The sequence below is a fragment of the Capra hircus genome, chromosome 11, assembly GCF_001704415.2.
Source record: "Capra hircus breed San Clemente chromosome 11, ASM170441v1, whole genome shotgun sequence".
Lineage (NCBI taxonomy): Eukaryota > Metazoa > Chordata > Mammalia > Artiodactyla > Bovidae > Capra > Capra hircus.
In genome coordinates, this window is record NC_030818.1 from 47,233,464 (window position 1) to 47,256,901 (window position 23,438).

Consider the following 23,438-nt stretch of genomic DNA (forward strand, 5'->3'; position numbering starts at 1 on the left):
ATATATATATACATATACTCTCTCTCTATATATATATATATACACACTATAATACTATATATATAGTATATACTATATATATATATCAAGGAAGGCAATGGCAGCCCACTCCAGTACTCTTGCCTGGAAAATGCCGTGGACAGAGGAACCTGGTAGGCTGCAGTCCATGGGGTCACGAAGAGTTGGACACGACTGAGCACCTTCACTTTCACTTTTCACTTTCATGCATTGGAGAAGGAAATGGCAACCCACTGGAGAATCCCAGGGATAGGGGATCCTGAGTCTATGGGGTCGCACAGAGTTGGACACGACTGAAGCAACTTAGCAGCAGCGTACTCTCTTTCTCTCTCTCTCTCTCTCTCTATATATATATATATATAATTTAAGATAACAACTGTTTGAAGTAGACACTGTTACTCATTTTACTATTGAGAATACTGAGACCCAGAAAGTTTGTATAACCGAGCCAAGGTCAAAAATTTAAACAGTTGCTGCAGGTAAGTGGTTGAAATAAGATTCAAAATCAGGCCATCTGATGTCACAGCCTGCCTGCCCTTAATCGATAATACTGTAATACCTCTCCATTTTGAAGAGGAGAAACAGAGAAGTGACTTGCCCAAGGTCACACAGCTTTCTGGTTGCAGATGTGGGCTTAGAACCCTGGTTTCTGCCCTGCCACCTATACACTTCTCTTTAGGCACCTCATTTGGAAGCTCCCTGAGGTTGGCTTTTGTGTTTGGAGCTCCTCTTCAGGGACATAGGAAGGTAAGCAGAGAGAAGTCACTTTTCCTTGAGATTTCCTCCTTTATAGGGTTGGCTTGCAGCAGATCAGAGGCCCAGGTCTCAGGCTTTGAAGCTGCCGAGGGAAGCCAGATGGAGATGCTGATTTGAAACCTCAGACTTTGGAAATAAAATTCGAAATTTACCCACAGACTCTCTAATTCTCTTTGGGCATCCATGTGCTGAGCATTGAAGATGCTAAGATGACTAGACCCACTCAGATCCTTAGCAAGTAGGGCAGGGGCTGAGAACAGATGTGCACAGGGTAGGGAGGATCAGTCAATCCATCTTCATGGCAAATAGGTGGGGAAACAGCGGAAACAGTGGCAGACTTTATTTTGGGGGGCTCCAAAATCACTGAAGATGGTGACTGCAGCCATGAAATTAAAAGATACTTACTCCTTGGAAGAAAAGTTATGACCATCCTAGACAGCATATTAAAAAGCAGAGACATTACTTTGCCAACAAAGGTTCGTCTAGTCAAGGCTATGGTTGTTCCAGTAGTCATGTATGGATGTGAGAATTGGACTGTAAAGAAAGCTGAGTGCTGAAGAATTGATGCATTTGAACTGTGGTGTTGGAGAAGACTCTTGAGAGTCCCTTGACTCCTTGAGAACTTCAAGGAGATCCAACCAATCCATCCTAAAGGAGATCAGTGTTGGGTGTTCACTGGAAGGACTGATACTGAAGCTGAAACTCCAGTACTTTGGCCACCTCATGTGAAGAACTGACTCATTTGGAAAGACCCTGATGCTGGGAAAGATTGAAGGCAGGAGGAGAAGGGGATGACAGAGGATGAGATGGTTAGATGGCATCACTGACTCAATGGACATGGGTTTGGGTGGACCTTGGGAGTTGGTGATGGGCAAGGAGGTCTGGCGTGCTACAGTCCATGAGGTTGCAAAGAGACGGACACGACTGAGTGACTAAACTGAACTGAAAGGAAATCAACCTTAACTAATCGTCGGAGGGACTGATGGTGAAGCTGAAGTTCTAATACTTTGGCCACCTGATTTGAAAAGCTGACTCGTTGGAGAAGACCATGATACTGGGAAAGATTGAAGGCAGGAGGAGAAAGTGACGACAGAGGATGACATGTTCAGATGGCATCACTGACTCAATGGACATGAATCTGAGCAAACTCTGGGAGATAGTGGAGGACAGAGGAGCCTCATGGGCTGCGGTCCACGGGGTCACAGAGTCAGACATGACTGAGCAACTGAGCAACAACAACAAGGAAGGATCCACAGGGTGGGGCTGAACTGCCCCCCACCCCCACCCCGCTGCCAGCCTCCGGTGAGGGAGACAGAATGGCTTCACCTCCTGGAAGAGCAGCAGGTCATTCCCCAGTGCTGGGCTGAGAGGCTGCAGCCCCGCCCAGGGCTCCTTCACCCCTTCCCTCTGCTGTGCTCCTGCTGGGAGGAGTCAGTGGAAGGAGTCAAGCACCTTATTCAAAGCCCTGGTGCTTCTGGATTGACAGAAGAAAGAGAAGCAGCCACCTTCAAGCAGAGCTGTCTTCAAGGCCTCAGGCCCTGGTGCAACTAGAGTCATTTCCCTCACGCCCTGGCCCTTCCAGCACTAGCCGTATTCCAGCCACTCCAACATCAACATCGATACTCATGGCTCCAGGTCCCCTGCTCTTCAAAGGAGGTTTGAGGCCACAAGCATGTTGGGGTTTCCTCCTTCCCAGTTTGTTGTTCAGCCGCCAAGTTGTGTGCGACTTTTTGCGACCCCATGGACTGTAGAACACCAAGACCCTCTGTCCTCCCCTATCTCCTGAAGTTTGAGAAATTCATGTCCATTGAGTCCAGAGTTCACTGTCTTGAAATGTATCAAGCAAACCACAAGGCAGGTGCCTCTGCTCCAGGTTGGGATCAGCAAGCCGGGCATTAATAAGCACAAGGACCTCTTCCCTCTCAGCCCCAAAGATGATGCCAACTCACCCCATCACATCACTGCTCACCTCCAACTCCCCCAACTTGGACTGACCCACAGGGACTGCAACTAGGGCCCAAATGTATTGATACAAAGTCCCTGGGTCTCAGTCTCCTGGATAAAATCGATAATAGCAACAGCTCCTTCATAGGGCTATTGAGAAGGTTAATGCATCTATTTTATATTGAATCTGTGTATCCAACTCTTCATGGATTGTAGCCCACCAGAATCCTCTCTCCATGGTATTCTCCAGCAAGAATACTGGAGTGTATAGCCATTCCCTACTCCAGGGGATCTTCCCGACCCAGTGATTGAACCTGGGTCTCCTGCACTGCAGGCAGATTCTTTACCATCTGAGCCACCAGGGAAGCCCCAAGTTCCAGAAGGGCCTCAGCATCCACTCACAGAGGCTCCGCTTGTTTCTTCTCAGAAAGTCTGAGGTCAATGTTATCTATTTGTTTGCCCAACAGTTTTGGAGAGTATTATTAGTCTCATATAATAGAAAGGCAAAGGATTCCCAGGTGACGCTAGTGATAAAGAACCTACCTGCCCATTCAGGAGACGCAAGAGACCTGGGTCCTGAAGGGTCTCTTGCCATGCCCTGGAGGAGGGCATGATAATGCCAAGCATTCTTGCCTGGAGAATCTCATGGACAGAGGAGCCTGGTGGGCTACAGTCCTTGGGGTTGCAAAGAGTCGGATACAACTGAACACATATGTATTAGCACACATGCATGCATAGAAAGGCAAAAACAGAGTGGGAATCTTGGCAAACAGTTGGCTGTTAGGGGCCGTAGAAGTCCCATAGGAAAGGGAAGTTCACTCATTCCCACCTCCAGTGAGCCGGTGAGTCAGTTAATAAACGTTCCAAACACCTACTAACTCTTACTTTGCTTCCTGTGCTCCCCTCACACTCCACATTCTTCCCTGAAAAGGGGACTATTGGCTCTAGAATTCAAAATTAGTCTAGCCCACGACTTCCCACAGGCTCCTGGGCCAGCACCATGCCTCCTGCCTGGAGGTCACAGCAGCCCCAAACTGGCCTCCCAGCCTCCACTCCTGGCTCCCAACTCTGCACCTCATACCCATCCCTACCTTTCTGAGCCTTTCTCTCTTTGGAACCCGGAGTAATCTTTTAAACAAGAGGTGTGAAAATATTGCCTTCCTGCTTAGAATCTTTGGGTAACTTTCCTTACCAGCAAACTCCAAAAGTCTTTTTGGTGTTGCTTAAACTATTTCCCACCCTTACCCCTCAATACTCTCTTTTCTTGGCTCCCTTTGCAGCCCCTCAAATATTCCAATCGCTTCTGTTTTCGGGTCTTTGCAGTTATTCTTTCTGCCACAAGAGCTCAGTTCCCCAGATCTCTTCAGGCTTTCTCTCAGAGGCTCATCTCTGGAGCAACTGTCCTTTGAGCATATCACCCTCCCCTCCCGGCTTTCCACCAAGTCCCCTTGAGATGCCCTTTATAAATTGTTTTTTCCATCTTCACTGAACCTCTTATGTCTATCACTCCTATTTTATTTTTTATTTTTAGTTTTTGGCTAAGTCGTGCCACATGTAAGAATCTTAGTTCCCCGAACAGGGATCAAACTTTTGGCCCCTGCAGTGGAAGCACAGAGTCCTAACCACTCGACTTCCAGGAAAGTCCCTCTTCCTATTTAAAGTAAAACAATTGTCTTATTGATCTAAAAACAAAAGTATGTTTCCCCTCCTTCCTTTGTGGGGAAACTGAGGCACAGAGCATTCCTTTAGCCCAGACTTTGATGATACACCTCGTTTGTCCATTTGGGGTATCACCACTCAGTACATAAAAAAAGAAAAGTTCTCTTTCTCCTCCAGTTTTAAGTGGGCAAAACCCCAAGAATTTTCGCTATGTTTAGCCTGGATTTAGAAGGCAGCCGTCCCCATCTCCCCACACATCGCTTCCTTCTTTCGCATTCATACCCCCTGTGCTCTCCTGGGGACCGGAGTATCAGCCAAACACCTGGAGTCTTTGATCATCTACCCATCAGCTGCCCCCCAGCACTGCCTCAGCTAGAAGACTTTCAAGTTCTCCCCCTTCACTAGGTCTGGGAAAGGGGAAAAAAAAAACCCGTAGCAGCTGTTACACCGCACCTTTCTTTGCCTACTGGTGGTAAGTGCCAAGGAATTGCTACTTCAGCAGAGATTTTAAAAAGCCTTCCTTCAATGGGATTAACTTCCGTGCAGCCGACACACGATGGCTGCCGCTCATCAGAGTAATGTTAGCCGCGGAACCCCAGCCCCACCACTGTCTTTCCAGGCTGTGTGCCCGATGTCCTGCTATGTCTAGTTTCTTGATTCAGGAACTACTGAGAACATACATGTCTTAATAATAGGGCTGTTGCCATTGCTAAAGTAGACGCGGGGCTGACACTTGTGAGATAACGATCTTCCTTTCCAGCGTCTTACCTGCCAAGATTCCTCCAAAAGGGCAGCATTGTAATTCATTCTGATACTCCCAAATCTAGTGGCACTTCATTCAGCACTTTCTACCAACCACTTTCTTTTTTTCTTTATTTTGTTTTTCTGTTTTTGTTGTTTTGATTTTTATTTTACCAGCCGTTTTCTATACCTACTCACTGTGTTTGCTCAGTGTGTGTGCTAAGTCGAGTTCAGTTGTGTCTGACTCTTTGCGACCCCCATGGACTGCAGTCCGCCAGGCTCCTCTGTCCGTGGGATTTCCCAGGCAAGAATACTAGGGGACATTGCCATTTCCTCCTCCAGGGGATCTTTCCAACCCAAAGATCGAAGACCTGGTGAAAATCAAGGTCCCTGTAAGGATGGTGCTTACATGACAGGAAAGGAAGAGAAGATAAGAAGGGGAACAGCACAGACAAAGTGCTTTGATGGGAAAGTGCAGGGTGCTGTGGGAATATCTGGGAGAGACGCCGCCCCTGACCAGAGTAAGAGCTGGTGAGGCCAAGAGGGCAGGAAGGAGGGATGAGGTATGGGGAGGTGGAGGCTGAGGAAGTAGAATGGAGGTCTGAAAACCAGAGTTCATGGCTCCTATGGGAACTGAGAAGCTGCCCTCAGAGGCAGGGCACATACAGCAGAGTTTTTAGGCAAGCATGGCAGTGGAAGGGGTGGAAACCCTTCAATAGAATAGAACTGGGCCGAATAGAATGGAATAGAAATGAATCAGATTTCTATTTCATAGAGAGTTCTTCGTGGAGAATCCTTTGAGAGGACAAGATATTCTTAGAGAGACCTCTCTGGAAGTTACTGTAGCAAGAAAGAAGTGATGTGAATCTGAAATGGTGTTGGGATAATAAGGAAGAAAACAAGCAGAGGTTTGGGGGACATTTTATAGGGGACCGGAATGCAAAAGTAGGAAGTCAAGAAACTCCTGGAGTAACAGGCAAATTTGGCCTTGGAATGCGGAATGAAGCAGGGCAAAGACTAATAGAGTTTTGCCAAGAAAATGTACTGGTCATAGCAAACACCCTCTTTCAACAACACAAGAGAAGACTCTACACATGGACATCACCAGATGGTCAACACCAAAATCAGATTGATTATATTCTTTGCAGCCAAAGATGGAGAAGCTCTATACAGTCAACAAAAACAAAACCAGGAGCTGACTGTGGCTCAGATCATGAACTCCTTATTGCCAAATTCAGACTCAAATGGAAGAAAATAGGGAAAACCGCTAGACCATTCAGGTATGACCTAAATCAAATCCCTTATGATTATACAGTGGAAGTGAGAAATAGATTTAAGGGCCTAGATCTGATAGATAGAGTGCCTGATGAACTATGGACGGAGGTTCGTGACATTGTACAGGAGACAGGAATCAAGACCATCCCCATGGAAAAGAAAGACAAAAAAGCAAAATGGCTGTCTGGGGAGGCCTTACAAATAGCTGTGAAAAGAAGAGAGGCAAAAAGCAAAGGAGAAAAGGAAACATATTAGCATCTGAATGCAGAGTTCCAAAGAATAGCAAGAAGAGATAAGAAAGCCTTCAACGATCAATGCAAAGAAATAGAGGAAAACAACAGAATGGGAAAGACTGGAGATCTCTTTAAGAAAATTAGAGATACCAAGGGAACATTTCATGCAAAGATGGGCTCGATAAAGGACAGAAATGGTATGCACCTAACAGAAGCAGAAGATATTAAGAAGAGGTGGCAAGAATACACAGAACTGCACAAAAAAGATCTTCATGACCAGATAATCATGATGGTGTGATCACTAATCCAGAGCCAGACATCTTGGAATGTGAAGTCAAGTGGGCCTTAGAAAGCATCACTATGAACAAAGCTAGTGGAGGTGATGGAATTCCAGGTGAGCTATTTCAAATCCTAAAAGATAATGCTGTGAAAGTGCTGCACTCAATATGCCAGCTAATTTGGAAAACTCAGCAGTGGCCACAGGACTGGAAATGGTCAGTTTTCATTCCAATTCCAAAGAAAGGCAATGCCAAAGAATGCTCAAACTACGGCACAATTGCACTCATCTCACGCGCTAGTAAAGTAATGCTCAAAATTCTCCAAGCCAGGCTTCAGCAATACGTGAACCGTGAACTCCCTGATGTTCAAGCTGGTTTTAGAAAAGGCAGAGGAACCAGAGATCAAATTGCCAACATCCACTGGATCATCTAAAAAGCAAGAGAGTTCCAGAAAACATCTATTTCTGTTTTATTGACTATGCCAAAGCCTTTGACTGTGTGGATCACAATCAACTGTGGAAAATTCTGAAAGAGGTGGGAATACCAGACCACCTGACCTGCCTCCTGAGAAATCTGTATGCAGGTCAAGAAGCAACAGTTAGAACTGGACATGGAACAACAGACTGGTTCCAAATAGGAAAAGGAGTACGTCGAGGCTGTATATTGTCACCCTGCTTATTTAACTTCTATGCAGAGTATATCACGAGAAATGCTGGACTGGAAGAAACACAAGCTGGAATCAAGATTGCTGGGAGAAATATCAATAACCTCAGATATGCAGATGACACCACCCTTATGACAGAAAGTGAAGAGGAGCTAAAAAGTCTCTTGATGAAAGTGAAAGAGGAGAGTGAAAAAGTTGGCTTAAAGCTCAACATTCAGAAAACGAAGATCATGGCATCTGGTCCCATTTCTTCATGGGAAATAGATGGGGAAACAGTAGAAACAGTGTCAGACTTTATTTTTGGGGGCTCCAAAATCACTGCAGATGATGACTGCAGCCATAAAATTAAAAGACACTTACTCCTTGGAAGAAAAGTTATGACCAACCTAGATAGTATATTCAAAAGCAGAGACATTACTTTGCCCACTAAGGTCCATCTAGTCAAGGCTATGGTTTTTCCTGTGGTCATGTATGGATGTGAGAGTTGGACTGTGAAGAAGGCTGAGTGCCAGAGAATTGATGCATTTGAACTGTGGTATTGGAGAAGACTCTTGAGAGTCCCTTGGACTGCAAGGAGATCCAACCAGTCCATTCTGAAGGAGATCAGCCCTGGGATTTCTTTGGAAGGAATGATGCTAAAGCTGAAACTCCAGTACTTTGGCCACCTCATGTGAAGAGTTGACTCATTGGAAAAGACTCTGATGCTGGGAGGGATTGGGGGCAGGAGGAGAAGGAGACGACAGAGGATGAGATAGTTGGATGGCATCAAGGACTCAATGGACGTGAGTCTGAGTGCACTCCGGAAGATGGTGATGGACAGGGAGGCCTGGCGTGCTGCGATTCATGGGGTCGCAAAGAGTCGAACACGACTGAGCGACTGAACTGAACTGAACTAGGAGGTAGGAAGAGGCAGACTGTGAGTTCTGGAAAGTGGTGGTTAGCAAGAAGCAGGACTCCAAGATGACATCAGGGTTCTGCCCCAAGTCATGGTATAGGATGATACCATTCACCAGATCGAGACAATACAGAAGAGGGGGGACTGTCTGTGGGTTCTCCAGGAGGAACTTTCCAGCAGGATCTGGAGTCCATAGATTGATTAGAAGGGAGGACCAGTTTCGCTATGTAAATCTGGGAAGTATCAGAATGTGGGTGAGAGATATAATTTAGTCATTTAATAAATATTTCTTAGCAGCTACTTTGTGCCAAATCCTGGACAGGCTGGAGGTTCAATGATGAGTAAAATAGACTTGCTCCCCTCTCTCTTAGAGTTTATAGTCTAGTGGGGGAGACCAACAACAAGGAAATAATCTTGCTGGAAGTGAAAGTCGCTCAGTTGTGTCGTGTCTGGCTCTTTGCAACCCCATTGGCCTGTGGTAGCCATGTCCCACCTCCACCCACCATGGGATTCTCCAGGCAAGGGATTGGGTAGCCACATCCCTTCTCCAGGGGATCTTCCTGACCCAGGGATTGAACCTGGTCTCCCCCATTGCAGGCAGATTCTTTACTGTCTGACCCAGGGATTGAACCTGGGTCTACCCCATTGCAGGTAGATTCTTTACCGTCTGAGCCGTAAATAATTATGAAATGGCTTGAGCGCTGTGAAGCCATGCCCAGGCAGGATGGAGAGGCAGGGTAAGTTCTGTGAGCATAAAAGGAAGGATGGCAATCTGAGCCTCGGGCATCAGGAAGGGTTTTCCTGAGTGCAAGAGGCTTGAATTGAGATCTGAGAAAGTGGGCAGATGTGGACCAGGTGAGGAAAGCACATCCTAGACCAGGTGAGGAAGCAGGAAGGAAAGCACCTCCTAGACAGAGAGAGCAGAACCAACAAAGCCTCTGCGATGAAGAGGACCCAGCACGCCTGATGTGCTGATCAGGGCTGGGGGCTGTGTAGAGCAGTATGTGAGGACATAATCAGATTTGCATCATGAATGGTTGTTTGAGGTTGTGGGTCTTCAGTAATGAAGCAGACAGAAGAGGATATTATTGCAGTTCAGGCAAGAGACTTGAACCACTGGTGACAATAGAGGAAGAGACGAATTCTGCGTTGTTTTTTGTTTGTTTTAGTTGCTGCATGTGGGATCTAGTTCCCTGACCAAGGATGGAACCCAGATCCTCTGCACTGGGAGGGCAGAGTCTTCCCACTGGACTGCCAGGGAAGTCCAGAGACACGATTTCTTGTGAAAGGTATCTGGGAAATAAAATCAAGACTTGATGAGGCATTGGATGTGTAAGAGAGAAATGAGTCAAGGACGAGTTTTAGGTCTGTAGCCTGGGAAACTGGCTGGTAAGGGAACTCTTTTGGAGATGAGGAAAATCGAAAGATCAGCTTTATTTGATATGTGTGTACATGCATGGGGGATCATAAATTTGGTAAAATATATTGAGTTGAGATGCCTCTGAGACATTCAAGTGAGAATACATATGATTCTGGAGCTCAGAGAAGCCTAGGCTGGAAATTTAAATTATGAGTCATTGGTGTAGAACTATTAATTAAGGGAATTCTGAAATCTTTAACAAGCAAAGATCTTAGAAGTTATCAGTTCCATGCTCACACTAAGAAAAAGCTGAGCAAACTGAAAATCAACAACTTTTCTTAGATTCATCAGAGAATTGGTCCCCAGACTGGAAAGAATGATGAACACCGAGAATCACATTTTACTGGGAGCAAAGTTCACAAAGAATTGGACATGATTGAATGACTAACATTTTCACTTTTACTTCACACTGCTTACTATATACTAGGCACTATTTCAGAAGTGCTTTCAAAGTCAAAGTGTTAGTCACTCAGTCATGTCTGACTCTGTGTGACCCTATGCACCGTAGCCCACCAGGCTCCTCTGTCCCTGAGATTTCCCAGGCAAGAATACAGGAATGGGTTGCCATTCCTTTCTCCAGGGGGTCTTCCCAATCCAGGAATTGAACCCAGGTTTCCCGCATTGCAGGCAGATTCTTAACCACCTGAACCAACAATGAGGCAGGTATAATTATTTATGAGATGGGTCCCTTCCCTTAGGTCCTGTAACAAGCAGCATCTTGGAACACTATAGGCAGTCCTAACAGGCACCAACGTAGGAACCTGGATTTGCCTTGCTCTTTGTTGCCTTGACCAAACTTCTTTGAGATTTGTTATCTCCATTGAAAATCTTCACTATCATTCTTTTATTAACAATAATTGTCTTGTACCCCAAATAAAACCTGTTGTCCTGCCATAGTCATAAATAAAAATAGTCTTTAGGCAACTAATGGCATAAATAACTACAATTCCATGAAGGAAATAGATACAACAGAATAACCCTAGGTCTGGAGAATCTTTGAAGACTGTATATGGCGGGGCTGGCCAAATGGATAAAGAGAAGACATTCCAGACAAAAGAGAGAATATGAGTAGGCTGCCAAGGTGAGAAAGGACAGGGCGCAGATCACTGGGACTCGAGTTCTTGAGTCAGGTGGAAAATGGGAAAGCAGAGGGAGGAAGGCCAGAGAGATGAGCTGACCACAGGAGAGTCACTGTCCGCAAGGAAGAGGATTTTGAACATTGTTCTGTGAACACTGGGAAGCTGTTGAAGGGTTTTAAGTAGAGAAATGACATGACTAGCTTCCCGGGTGGCTCAGTGGTAAAGAATCTGGCTGCTAATACAGGAGCCACAGGAGAATCAGAAAGATCCCCTGGAGAAGGGCATGGCAACCCACTCCAGTATTCTTGCCTGGAGAATCCCATGGACAGAGGAGGCTGGCAGGCTTACAGTCCATGGGGTTGCAAAGAGCTGGACACAACTGAGCAACTGAGCATAGAGTATCATGTTTACAAGACCCTTTTTCGTGTTGCAGTACAGAGACATGGGAAGATAATTCCATAAATCATTGGTTATGAAATCAATATAGAAAACATATTTCATTTCCATTGTATGGTATTAACAAGATAGAAAAGGAAACTGGAAAAACAAACCCCCCACACAAGGGAAACTAAAGGTTTATAATAGAAGGAGGAAACAGAAGAAGATAAACCAAAGTACTAACAGAAGAAATGTTTCCAGAGGTTAAAAAAAAGACTAGAGTCTTTCTAGGTTTCATTATCTCCCATTTCATATTTCTTTTAACAATTAATTAGCTGATATTTATAATCTTCAGATGGAAGGAACTCATCCACTGCCAAGCAGGATTTTTGAGTGGGGGGTGGTGGGGAAAGACCTACGCATCAAACTACCGCACAACTGCACTCATCTCACATGCTAGTAAAGTAATGCTCAAAATTCTCCAAGCCAGGCTTCAGCAGTACGTGAAATGTGAACTTCCAGATGTTCAAGCTGGTTTTAGAAAAAGCAGAGGAACCAGAGATCAAATTGGCATCATCTGCTGGATCATCAAAAAAGCAAGAGAGTTCCAGGAAAACCATCTATTTCTGCTTTATTGACTATGCCGAAGTCTTTGACTGTGTGGATCACAATAAACTGTGGAAAATTCTGAAAGAGATGGGAATACCAGACCACCTGACCTGCCTCTTGAGAAACCTATATGCAAGTCAGGAAGCAATAGTTAGAACTGGACATGGAACAACAGACTGGTTCCAAATAGGAAAAGGAGTATGTCAAGGCTATATATTATCACTCTGCTTATTTAACTTCTATGCAGAGTACATCATGAGAAATGCTGGGCTGGATGAAGGACAAGCTGGAATCAAGATTGCTGGGAGAAATACCAATAACCTCAGATGATACCACCCTTATGGCAGAAAGTGAAGAAGAACTAAAGAGCCTCTTGATGAAAGTGAAAGAGGAGAGTGAAAAAGCTGGCTTAAAGCTCAATATTCAGAAAACGAAGATCATGGCATCTGGTCCCATTTCTTCATGGGAAATAGATGGGGAAACAGTGGAAACAGTGGCTGACTTTATTTTTTTGGGCCCCAAAATCACTGCAGATAGAGAGTGCAGCCATGAAATGAAAAAACACTTACTCCTTGGAAGGAAAGTTATGACCAACCTAGACAGCATATTAAAAAGCAGAGACATTACTTTGTCAACAAAGGTTTATCTAGTCAAGGCTATGGTTTTTCCAGTAGTCATGTATGGATGAGAGAGTTGGACTATAAAGAAAGCTGAGCACCAAAGAATTGATGCTTTGGAACTGTGGTGTTGGAGAAGACTCTTGAGAGTCCCTTGGACTGCAAGGAGATCCAACCAGTCCATCCTAAAGGAGACTAGTCCTGGGTGTTCATTGGAAGGACTGATGTTGAAGCTGAAACTCCAATATTTTGGCCACTTGATGCGAGAGCTGACTCATTTGAAAAGACCCTGATGTTGGGAAAGATTGAAGGCAGGAGGAGAAGGGGATGACAGAGGATGAGATGGTTAGATGGTATCACTGACTCAATGGACATGAGTTTGTGTGAACTCTGGGAGTTGGTGATGGACAGGGAGGCCTGGGGTGCTGTGATTCATGGGGTCACAAAGAGTTGGACACAACTGAGCGACTGAACTAACTGACTGGACACTCTGGTAAAACTAGAAATCCAAGGATAATACCTACTAAGGAAGGAGAATCAGATGGGCAGCAGACTTTCCCCCAACAACACCGCATCCTTTGAGGACTTCTTGGTGACACAAAGGACAGAAGGACAGATTGCAGCTAAGTGAGGCAAAGAAAAGGAATTTACTAGGAGTGTATGTGGTAATTCACAGAATCAAAGGAAACTCAAAAAACTGTCTTCTGGGGGGAGGGAATCATATTAGCTCTGATGGTCTCAGCAGGAGATGTCCTCTGGGCCCCATCATTGGGAGGAAGGAGCTGTAGCCAACTGTAGTATCTGTGTCACTCTGCATAAGGTGCAAATTCTAAGGGAAAGTTTCCGATTGACTTCTGGATAGAGAGGGGAGTGGGACATCTTGCAATGAGAGGATACAGTTACTAGAACAGTGAGGATGAATTTGCAGTCAAACCACACATTAATTCATACAGTCAATGCATGTTTATTGAGTCCTTCTATGTGCCAGGCACTGTTCTGTGTGTTGGACAGAAACAGTGAACAAGACAGACAGAGATCCTATTCTCATGGAGTCTACATTCTGGTATGGAGGGTGGGGATTGATGCAAAATAAAGTCAGCTCCTTGACCTCTTTTCTCCAGTAATGAAATAGAAAAAGTTCTGAAGAAGTAGTATCCTTGTCCTTAAGCAGTGTTCTTATTATTTTATAAAGACAATTTTTGTTTGCATGCCAAGTCATGTCCAACTCGCTCTGATCCTATGGACTGTAGCCCACCAGGCTCCTCTGTCCATGGGATTATCCAGGCAAGAATATTGGAGTGGGTAGCTGTTCCATTTCTCCAGGGGATCTTCCCAACCCAGGGATCTGGGTCTCCTGCATAAATAAAAGGTAAATTCTTTACTGTTTAAGCCAACAGGGAAGCCCTCCTTTGGCCCCACACTCCTTTAATTCTTACTTGTAGAGAAGTCCACCATTTCCCCCTTGTACTTGAAAGAATATGTTCAAGATATGGAAATCATGATTGACATGAGTTTCCCTCAACTATTTAAAGATGTTATTTCATATCTTCTGGTTTCTGCTATAAGCTGTCTGAATAACTCTCATTCCTCTGGAGAGGATCTGTCTTTACTCTCTGGCTGCTAGTAACATGTTCTCTTTGCCTCTGATATGTGGGTATGGATTTGTTTTTGCTTACTCTGCTTGGTATATGCTATCCTTGTATCTGTAGATTCTTGTGTTTTATATGTCCTGGAAAATTCATGGTCATTATCACTTTATTTTATTTCAATTTTTTTTTTTTTTTTTGCCACACCACATGACATGCAGGGATCTTAGTTCCCCAGCTAGGGATCAAAACTCCTGTATTGAAAGCACTGAGTCTTAACCACTGGACCACCAAGGAAGTCCCTATATCTTTCTCTTTTATTCTTATTTATCTGTTGTTTTATTTGGCTGCAGTGGGTCTTAATTGTGACATACAGGATCTTTAGTTGAGGCATGTAGCATCTAGTTCTCTGACCAGAGATTGAACCTGGGCCGCCTACATTGGAAGTGCAGAGTCTTAGCCACTGGACCACCAGGGAAGCCCCTGTCTCTTTAAATGCTGTTTCTCCTTTATCCTCTCCATTTTCGGTTTCTGGGACTATGATTTAACGTATATCATATTTCTCATTCTACATATGCTACCTCTCTCCCTATCGTATATTTCACCACCTTGTCTCTCTGGTTTGTATCCTCCATAATGTTATCAGTTCTATCTTCCAGGTTACTCAATCTTTCTTCGTTTCTCCCTGGACTTTGCTTAACTTTTCTGCTATTGATCTTTAAATTTGAATAATCACACTTTTCATTTCAAGAAGTCCAATTTGTTTCTTTTCCAAATGTACCCTAGCATTTCAGATAGTCTCTTGTGAATTGCTAGCTTTACAATCCATCTTTTATTTTGTAAACATGTTGTGAATATATAAAAAAATGTGTATTTTCTGTATATTATCTTCTGGATCTGATAATTTCAATATCTGAAGTCTTTAGAAGTTTAAATGTATTGATTATTTCAGCTTACTCTCACTCAAGGCAGAAGAAATCCTGGAGAAAGTTCTGAAAGTACAAGAATATGAGTTAAGAAAAAATAACTTCTTAGATAGTGGAAACTCTGGGGATTCAAGATGAATCTGGGGATAAAATATGGCACAAGAGTTGAAATCTATAGCCTGGGCTTCTACTTGGTGCTGGATAGGCTAGGTTTCAGCACCACAGGGCAGGCTGCATTAGGGCCAAACACAGAATCAGCCAAGAGGAGGCCACTTGCTGGTTCTAGCAGAAGTACAATGGGATCATTCTTCTTGGCAAAATAAATTCCCATTTCTATCCAAAAGGTCAATAAAAAGTTTTCAGTGAAAAAAAAAAAAAAAGAAAACCTCACATTAGTAAATTCCTGCATTTTGAATGCTACACAACAGTAAATAATTATATATAGATGAAATGGAAATATTTCTAGGAATACTGTATGTCAATTAATAAAACTCACACATAATAGGAATAAGCCCTGAACAGATGATAACCACAGAAGAAATCTAAATGGCAGTAAAAAATCTACACCTAAAAAAGGCACTAGACAGAGAAAGAGTTATGAGTAAGCTCTATCGGTGTTTCAAAGACCATATTACTCCAATGAGACCTTTAAACACAAGTATAAAAACTTATTCTTTTGTTCTATGAAGGCAGCAAAATCCAGACAGCTCTTGAACTGGCTAACTCTCCAAAGAAAATTTCAGACAAATTTCGCTTACAAATATATGCCAATATAGGACTTCTCTGGTGGTCTAGTGGTTAAAACTTCATGTTTCCACTGCAGGGGGCACGTGTTTGATCCTTGGTAAGGGAACTTCCATACGCCATATAGTGCTGCCAAAAACAAATAAACGCCAATATACACAAAAGTTTATTGAGAGACAGGCTCTATGGAACTGTTGTGTTTCCACACATCTTACAAACAGAGGTAATAACTGCCCTTTTGTTCCAGGCTATGATTTCAAGGATGCTTGCATAGTCAAAACCCTGGAAGACAGTGATAGAACCTCCAGCTGGAATAGAGGAAAATTGCTTACTGTATGATAAAAATGTCTCTCTCCGGTGTCTTTTCTTGTTGTTGTTCAGTTGCTAAGTCATGTCTGACTCTGACTCCTTGAACTGTAGCACACTGAGCTGCTCTGCCCATGGGGTTCTCCAGGTAAGAACACTGGAGTGGGTTGCCATTTCCTTCTCCAGGGGATCTTCCCGGACCAGGGATTGAACCCATGGCTCCTGCATTGGTAGGCAGATTGTTTACCACTGAGCCACCAGGGAAGCTTGTCTTTGCTTACTTCTCTCTATAAAAGATTCAGGTTCCCAAACCTTGGAGTTCTTCAAATGTGATGTAATCCTGCTGGCTGTATAGCACCTGCCTGTATTGTGGGATTTACGGAGCAAGGGAAACCAATGGAAGCTTGATGCTCATGCTGTTTGTTGTGCTGTGAGTAATAAAGTTGTCTGTCTGTGACCCAAGGTCTTGTGTATTCTGTTAGTTTATATGATACTATGGTTAACTTCCTAGTTTGTAAGCAGGCAGAAAAAAAATCTCAGAACTTTCACAGTTCTCATAAAGTCTGAAACTATTATAACTATTATCAGGTTGAATTCAATGTGTGAAAAGATCATATATCAAGGAAAACAGGCTTCATTCTAGTTGTTCAAAGATGATTCATCATTAGGAAATCTGTTAACATAATCGACTATATTAAAAGAACAAGAAAATGAAGCATGTGCTTAAAAATCGTTCATTAAAATTTAATACTTATTTCTTATTAAAATTAAATAAAACAATGAACATCAATAAAACCATTACTAAGCTAGGAATAGAAAAAAAACGTTGCTTAATTTAAGAAAATGTTTTTATAAGGAACAAACAACAGTGCTTTCAAAGCATTCCCATTAAAGACAGGAACAAGGCAGAACTTTACACTATTACCTGTACTTTTCAACATTGAGCTAGAGCTAACTAGGCAGTAAGAATAATGACCAAGAGGAATAAATAATCAAGACAGAAGAGAGATTTGCCATTTTGCAGTTGGGTAATATTATCCTCTAAAAAATGCAAGAGAATCATCTAAAGAACTATAGAACTAATGAGATACTTCGGAAACACGATCATGATCAGATGTACGATTTATACACAAAAATCCTTGGCTTTCCTTTATAGAATCAATAATCAATTAGAAAATATAAATGAAAAAATATTTCATGCTAAATAGCAATGCTGCTGCTGCTAAGTTGCTTCAGTTGTGTCTGACTCTGTGCGACCCCATAGACGGCAGCCCACCAGGCTCCCCCATCCCTAGGATTCTCCGGGCAAGAACACTGGAGTGGGTTGCCATTTCCTTCTCCAATGCATGAAAGCGAAAAGTGAAAGGGAAGTCGCTCAGTCGTGTCCAACTCTTAGTGACCCCATGGCCTGCAGCCCACCAGGCTCCTCCATCCATGGGATTTTCCAGGCAAGAGTACTGGAGTGGGGTGCCATTGCCTTCTCCAGCTAAATAGCAATAAAATCTATAAAATTCCTAGGTATAAGTTTAACAAGGAAAAGGTAAGCTCCATATCACATATACAGATTTTTTTAACAATTCATAAAATCTCACTGAATGTCATAAAAAGAAAAACATGCTCTTGAATAGGAAAACTTAATACATAATGATGTCACTGTCCCCCCAAACAATTAGTAAATATAATTTAATACCACTTGATGTTCCCAAAGAATTTTTAATGTAACTAAAGAATTTTAGGGACTTCCCTGGCAGTCTAGGGGTTGACTTTTACACTTCCATCATAGGGGGCTTGGGTTCAATCCCTGACAGGCAATTAAGATCCCATATGCCAAGAAGCCAAAAAACAAAGAAAGAAAGAAAAATTTCAGCACTTATCTGGAGCAGGAAGTAATGTATGAGACAATTCTGGAAAAAGAAAAAATATATATGTATACATCCTCATCCCCTTATTAGCTATTAAGATATAGCATTTACAGAATTTAAAACAGCATGTATCAGTGCATGAAAACACAGTGGCTCAAGGAGATAGTCTTGAGATCCCATTAAGGAACCCACCTACATTTAGAATATTCTGGAGGCATTTTAAATCAGTGGAAAAAGGAAAACATACTCAAAGAGTTAGAGCACTTGGAACCCATGAAGAAAATGTAAATTTAAACTCTTATTTATTACATTTTACTGTAATTTTTCTTTTTTTCCCTTGCCCTTTCCTTATCCAGTCCTTTTGATTAACCTCTAGGTCTTTTTCATCTTCTGCAAAATGAAAAGTTTAATATTTATTTACTCTCTCATGGGGTCTCATCTTTGCTCCCTGACAACTCGTTTGGAACCTGCTAAATTCATCTGTCCATAAAATTTTCCAGGCAAGAATACTAAAGTTGATTGTTATTTCTTACTCCAGGGAATCTTTTCAACCCAGGGATTGAACCCAAGTCTCTTGGGTCTCCTGCCTTGGCAAGTGGATTTTCTACCAACTGCACCACCTGGGAATCCCCAAGTAGGCTCAATTCTTTATCGGCTTCTGACTTCAACTCGTCAGTCTTCAAGGGAGAGAAGCCCCTTTTCTCTCTGGGCTTCTCTCTGCCCTCTGCTAACTGTTGGTAACTGCTTCTTGTTAGAACAGTGAACTCCCAGCCCTGATTGCCTGCCAGGCTTTTGCTTGGAAAAACGAGTGCACAGTTTGGTTTGCTTTTGAAGCTTTAAACATTTCTACAACAGGAACAAGTAGACAACACCCAATCAACCAACTAAACAAAATCACTAACTTCTGGCAGAGCTAGGCAGAGAAGGCCACAGGGATGATCACACCAATTCAGAGCCTGAAGGAAACTGCTTCATTGTGAGCTCAGCCTCACCTGGGCCCACACATCAGTTCAGCCTCCTATGCAGGGCTGCTTTGATTCCCCTTCTCTTTTTGATTACACAGAGGCACAAGTGTCCTAGCCTGCAGATAGAGACAGAATGTGCCCTTGAACTCCACCCTAAAGCACAGGAATTTGAGCTTGGGGCTAATGTCTCTGCTTTTTAAAATGCTGTCTAGGTTGGTCATGCAGATGACACCACCCTTATGGCGGAAAGTGAAGAGCTAAAAAGCCTTTTGATGAAAGTGAAAGAGGAGAGTGAAAAAGTTGGCTTAAATCTCAACATTCAGAAAACGAAGATCATGGCATCTGGTCCCATCACTTCATGGCAAATAGATGGGGAAACAGTGGAAACAGTGTCAGACTTTATTTTGGGGGGGCTCCTAAATCACTGCAGATGGTGACTGCAGCCATGAAATTAAAAGATGCTTACTCCTTGGAAGAAAAGTTATGACCAACCTAGATAGCATATTCAAAAACAGAGACATTACTTTGCCGACTAAAGTCCATCTAGTCAAGGCTATGGTTTTTCCTGTGGTCATGTATGGATGTGAGTTGGACTGTGAAGAAGGCTGAGCACAGAAGAATTGATGCTTTGGAACTGTGGTGTTGAAGAAGACTCTTGAGAGTCCCTTGGACTGCAAGGAGATCCAACCAGTCCATTCTGAAGGAGATCAACCCTGGGATTTCTTTGGAAGGAATGATGCTAAAGCTGAAACTCCAGTACTTTGGCCACCTCATGTGAAGAGTTGACTCATTGGAAAAAACTCTGATGCTGGGAGGGATTAGGGGCAGGAGGAAAAGGGGACGACCCAGGATGAGATGGCTGGATGGCATCACGGACTCAATGGATGTGAGTCTGAGTGAACTCCGGGAGATGGTGATGGACAGGGAGGCCTGGCGTGCTGCGATTCACAGGGTCACAAAGAGTCAGACATGACTGAGCGACTGAACTGAACTGAACTGAACTAGGTTGGTCGTAACTTTCCTCCCAAGGAGTAAGCGTCTTTTCATTTCATGGCTGCAATCACTATCTGCAGTGAGTTTGGAGCCCCCCCCCAAATAAAGTCAGCCAGTTTCCCCATCTATTTGCCATGAAGTGATGGGACCAGATGCCATGATCTTCGTTTTCTGAATGTTGAGCTTTAAGCCAACTTTTTCACTCTCCTCTTTCACTTTCATCAAGAGACTCTTTAGTTCTTCTTCACTTTCTGCCATAAGGGTGGTGTCATCTGCATATCTGAGGTTATTGATATTTCAAAAAGCAGAGACATTACTTTGTCGACAAAGGTCCAACTAGTCAAGGCTGTGGTTTTTCCAGTGGTCATGTATGGATGTGAGAGTTGGACTATAAAGAAAGCTGAGTGCCAAAGAATTGATACTTTGGAACTGTGGTGTTGGAGAAGACTCTTGAGAGTCCCATGGACTGCAAGGAGATCCAACCAGTCCGTCCTAAAGGAGATCAGTCCTGGGTGTTCATTGGAAGGACTGATGTTGAAGCTGAAACTCCAATATTTTGGCCACTTGATGAGAAGAGCTGACTCATTTGAAAAGACCCTGATGCTGGGAAAGATTGAGGGCAGGAGAAGAAGGGGACGACAGAGTATGAGGTGGTTGGATGGAATCACCAACTCAATGGACAAGGGTTTGGGTAGACTCCGGGAGTTGGTGATGGACAGGAGGCCTGGCGTGCTGCGGGTTCATGGGGTCTCAAAGAGTCGGACACAACTGAGCGACTGAACTGAACTGAACTCTAGAAGCAACTTCCAGTAAATCTGTGTCCTCTTTGTTTGGGAGGAAGCCCTATCACTGATGCTTTCTGGGCTTTGTCACTGTATTTGTTCCCTCTCCTAGACCCTCAATCTCTTTGTTGTTGTTCACTCACTAAGTCTTACCCAACTCTATATGATCCCATGGACTGCAGCTCGCCAGGCCTCCCTGTCCTCCACTATCTCCTGGAGTTTGCTCAAACTCATGTCCATTGAGTAGGTGATGCCAACCAACCATCTCATCCTCTGTCACCTCCTTCTCCTCCCGCCCTCAGTCTTTCCCAGCATCAGGGTGGAAGCCCTTTTTTATTCACTCTCTATCCAGAGCCTTCTTGTCATTGATGGTGTCACTCCCAGATGAGGCAAAATTCTCTCTTCTTTTTCTAGTTTGGCCCTCAAGTGTACAGTAAAGGCTGCTGCTAGCCCAGACACCCCAAGATTGGAGCTATATCTGCTCTAAGTACCAGGGCTGAATCTCTAGGACTTGGTTGGAATTTCCTAAGATTTGCAAAACTTTCCCTGTAGAAAACTCCATTCTCTGACATTGAAGGTATGTTTTCTGGCATCTGGTTTGGAGGACTGCCCGAGCAGATAAAAATCTATTTCCAAAGTACCCTACAGCAGTGTTTCATTCCAACCACACGAAGTCCCTGATAAAGAGGGTAAGGGGCTTTCATTCCTCAGTGCTCTTGGGCTGGAGAAAAGACTTCTCTCAGCCTGACCTCTCCAAGCATGTTTTCAGGGCATCCCCACCCTGTGTAAGATGTGGGTTGGCACTATCCAGTGTAGAGCCACTATAGACACCCCTGAGAGATCTGGTGTTGGGAAACAATTTCAAGGTCCAGATTTTAAAGCTGCCTTGTAAGCTGCCTTTAAATCTGTATTCTGTTTTATCCATGCTTGGAAAGTGTAATCACTGAAAAAGAGAGTAAGTGAAGTGTTAGTTGCTCAGTCATGTCTTTTTGTGACCCCATGAACTGTAGCCCACCAGGCTCCTCTGTCCATGGGATTTCCCAGGCAAGAATACTGGAGTGGCTTGCTATTTCCTTCTCAAGGGGATCTTACCAACCCAGGGATCAAACCCTTGTCTCTCACATCTCCTGCATTGCAGGCATATTATTTCATCACTGTGGCACCTGGAAAACAAATTCTTGGTAACAGTAATCACTGAGTAAGACAGAATCCTAGCAAAAGAGTTCAAGTAACATTGAAAACGGGCATCTGATTGTCAGAGTCCGAATACTGGAAAAGAAGCTCAGAATATTTGGAAGAAAGGATTTGTGACCCGGCAAGTTGGGACAAGGGCTTCTCTGAGGCTCAACGGTGAAGAATCCACATGCCAATGCATGAGACATGGGTTCAGTCTCCCACAGGAGGAAATGGCAACCCACTCCAGTATTCTTGCCTGGGAAATCCCATGGACAGAGGAGCCTGGTAGGCTACAGTCCATGGGTTCACAAAGAGTCGGACATGACTTCCCAACTAACCAAGAGCAAGTTGGGACACGGACCCCCACACAGATCTGGGGAGTTCTCATCTTCCTCACTCTAAAAGGCTGTCTCCAAAAAAGATTAAGGGGCAGAATAGACCTAGATCAAGAGTCAGCAACCTACAGCCTTTGGACTAAATCCCACCTAAGGCCTGCTTTTGTGAAGACCCTGAAAGGTTTTTTCATTGTTAAATATTGGGGAAAATCAGAAGAATCCTCTTTTATGACACATGAAAATTATATGAAATTCAAATTTCAGCATAAATAAAGTTTTATTGGAACACAGCCCCTCCCATTCATTTGCATATTATCCCAGGCTGCTTTTAGGCAGCCACTGCAGAGCTGAGGAGTGGACATAGACCATGTGACCCTCCAAGCCTAACATGTTTACTCTCTGACACGTTAGAGTCACGTGAGCAAAGGTGTGCTCACTACTAGTTAAGATCATAGACAAATAAAGCCCTTGATTTGACATTGCTGTTGCTGTTGTTTGGTCATTTAGTCACATCCAACTTTGTGATTCTATAGACTGTAGCCTGCCAGGCTCCTTTGTCCATGGAATTCTCCAGGCTACAATCCTGGAATGGGTTGCCACTTCCTTCTCCAGAGGATATTTCTGATCCAGAGACTGAACCCCTGTCTCCTGCGCTAGCAGGCAGATTCTTTACCGCTCAGTCAAATTGAAGCGTAGTAGTTTTATTCAATTCTTTGTCAGTTAAAATCAATGTCTTCTTTTCCTTTCTCCTTTTTCTCTTTCTTCTTATTTTGGGGAATATGATAATGAAGTGGCCAGAGCAGTCATGCTCAAGGGTAGTCTTTGCTTTTGAGCATTTTTTTTGCCATTTCTTTCAGCTGCTTTTAAAATTTTTTAGAAATGCTCTTAGTTACTTTTTTCCCCCCAGAAAGTTTTCTTTAATTTCTATGTTAAATAAATAGCATTTACACACAAGACAAAGCCACCAAAGACTTTTGCAAGACTCTAAAGTGTACAAAATTCAAGGTAAACGTACAGAGGTTCATCAACTATTTCAAATTCTAAAATCAAGCATCTGCATATAAGTCGTTACCTGTTACTTTTGTTATTTTCATTTTTTTTCATATGCCAAAACTTTAATGTATCTCAAAGTGTAAGAAATTAAAGTACAACTCATTAATCCCACAGCTAACCTTCTGGTGGCTCAGATGGTAAAGA